The 2,389-nt window shown below is 47.5% G+C and overlaps 1 pseudogene; it reads right to left on the reverse strand.

The window, feature by feature from the left end:
• Nucleotides 1–558: 558 nt before the first annotated feature.
• On the reverse strand, nucleotides 559–1,865 carry LOC101999558 (annotated as a pseudogene).
• Nucleotides 1,866–2,389: the final 524 nt, after the last annotated feature.

Raw genomic sequence — 2,389 nt, forward strand, 5'->3', positions numbered from 1 at the left:
TCGAGGTCCTATTATACTTTGCCGCAGATGGGGGGTGGACTTCTTGCTCATCTGCCTTTCTAGCTCCATTAAATCCAAGGCAAGGTCTAGAGTGCAAGTCTATGTGAAGCTCTCAAGTCATCGCAACTACAGCAACTACACGCTGAATGACAGCCACACCTTCATTTTGCTTCTGAAGTTTCCTAGTGGGACAGCTACTGGCGTTTGGAGCAGAACGCTCGCTCACCATACAAGTCTACTGTAAAAGCATAGGCCCAATGAGCAGCAGGAAGCCCAGCGGGAACAACAGAGACAATGCACACCCAGCAAGAACAGGAACTGAGACGGGACTGGCAGGCTCGTCCACGGTGTCTTGGCCAGTGATTCTCAAACCTGGGCGTGGGGCACTGTCACCTAGCAGGCTTCTCTATTGTTTGGTTTGCTTTGGAAGGCTTGCGGGGAGGAATGGCAGCAGTGTGTCACTCTGAAACCTCAGCTGGTCTGGAACTCACTGCATAGCCTAGAATGTCCTTTTTCTCCCCCCTGGTAATTCTCCAACTTTATTTGAGATTCACTAGGTTAGTTCTCATCCACACTGACTGTCTGTAGATTTTTGAACGTGGTAACAGGCGCGTAAGTTACCCAATGTGTAGAGCTTGTTTGGTGAGTCCTCATCCTCATGATGTTTTCTGGACAAACGTACCCAGATACGGTAAGGAACATTCCTTATTCCTTTGGCCCAGACGGCTTTATTGAGCCTCGTATCAATCCACACATCTGGAGTCCCCATCTCCTTCATGACAAACCTCCTTATTTCTTTGAGTGCCCTAAGGGCATGCCTCTTGAAGCCCACACCGAGGATGCGCTTGTGAATGTTGGTGGTATTCTTGGGTCACCACCACGTTTATGGCAGAACGGCCTTTCTTCTTCTCGCCACCCTTCTTTCCTCCTTTGCGGGAGCCATTCTGCTGGCCCCAAACTGGCAAGGGATTGTGTGTCCTTGAATTCAAGGTGATCCTCCTGCCCCAGCCTTCCCAGTGCAGAGATTACAGGCATGAGCCAGTATGTCTTGCTTAGAGCATTTTTAAAAAGCACTGTTGAGTTGCACCCCTAGAATTTTAGATTTTGTGGGCATGTTGTATGGCTCCCCTATCCACTCACAAAATGATTCCCTTTTTCTTTTCCTATTTATTTATTTTTTAAATTATTTTTAATTATTTATTTTTTTAAAAAACTATCTTTTCTCATTTTTACATACCAATCCAAGTTCCCTCTTCCTCCCTTCCTCCTGCTCCCCCAACCCTATGCACTTCTCAGAGAGGGTAGGGGCTTCCCATGGGAAGTCAACAAAGTCTGATTTGACTTTGAGGCAGAACCAAGACCCTCCCCACTATATCTAGGCTGAGTAAGGTATCCCTCCAAAGAGAATGGGTTCCACAAAGCACTAGGGATAAGTCTGGTCTCACTGCCAGTGACCCCACAGTCTGTCCCAGCCACACAATTGTCACCCCCATTCAGAGGACCTAGTTTGGTCCCATGCTGGTTCCCCTGCTGCAGGCTGGAGTTGGTGAGCTCCCATTAGCTCAGACCAGCTGTTTCAGTGGATGTCCCCCATCATGGTCTTGACCCCTTTGCTCATATTATTGTTCCTCTCTCTCTTCGACTGGACTTTGGGAGCTCAGCCCAGTGCTTCATTGTAGGTCTCTATATCTGCTTCCATCAGTTGCTGGATGCAGGTTCTATGGTGACATTTAAGATAGTTGTCAATCTGACTACAGGGCAAGGTCAGTTCAGGCACCTTCTCCACAATTGCTTAGGGTCTTACTGGGGTCATCTTTGTGGATTCCCAGGAATTTCTGTAGTGCCAAGTTTCTTGCTAGCCCCATAATGGCACCCTCAATCAAGATATCTCTTTTCTTGCTCTTTAGTTTGTCACCTTCATCATCATTTTGTGAGTGGGTAGGGGAGCTGTGGGTGTGCGTGTGTGTACCATCAGCTCGGGTGCAGGAGTCAGCAAGGTTGGCTCTAGTCAGGCCTGGACAGCAGGCACTTTCACTGGCCAGCCATCTTGCCAGCACACATTTGCTTATTTGCTTTCCTCAGGCACCCCAGGCATGTGACAGTAAACTTTAAAATACAAATATTTTTAATTTTAGTGAAGTCTGCTTACCTTTTTGTTTGTTTTTATTAGTCCTGATTTTGCTGTAAGTTAGGCACATTACTGCAGTGGGTCAGGCTTTGAGGGCCTTCGAAGGCCTAGCAGGTCCAGTCCCTGACCTTGAGCTTTGCAAGTTTGTATCTCTTCTTTTGGTTTTGGTTTTTTAAAACAAGATCGTCTGTGTAGCCCTGGATGGCCTGGTGCTATTCACATAGTTCTAGTGTTTGGGAGGTCAGCCTGGGCTCCATAGAG

Source organism: Microtus ochrogaster, unplaced genomic scaffold (genome assembly GCF_000317375.1).
Source record: "Microtus ochrogaster isolate Prairie Vole_2 unplaced genomic scaffold, MicOch1.0 UNK4, whole genome shotgun sequence".
Classification (NCBI taxonomy): Eukaryota; Metazoa; Chordata; class Mammalia; order Rodentia; family Cricetidae; genus Microtus; species Microtus ochrogaster.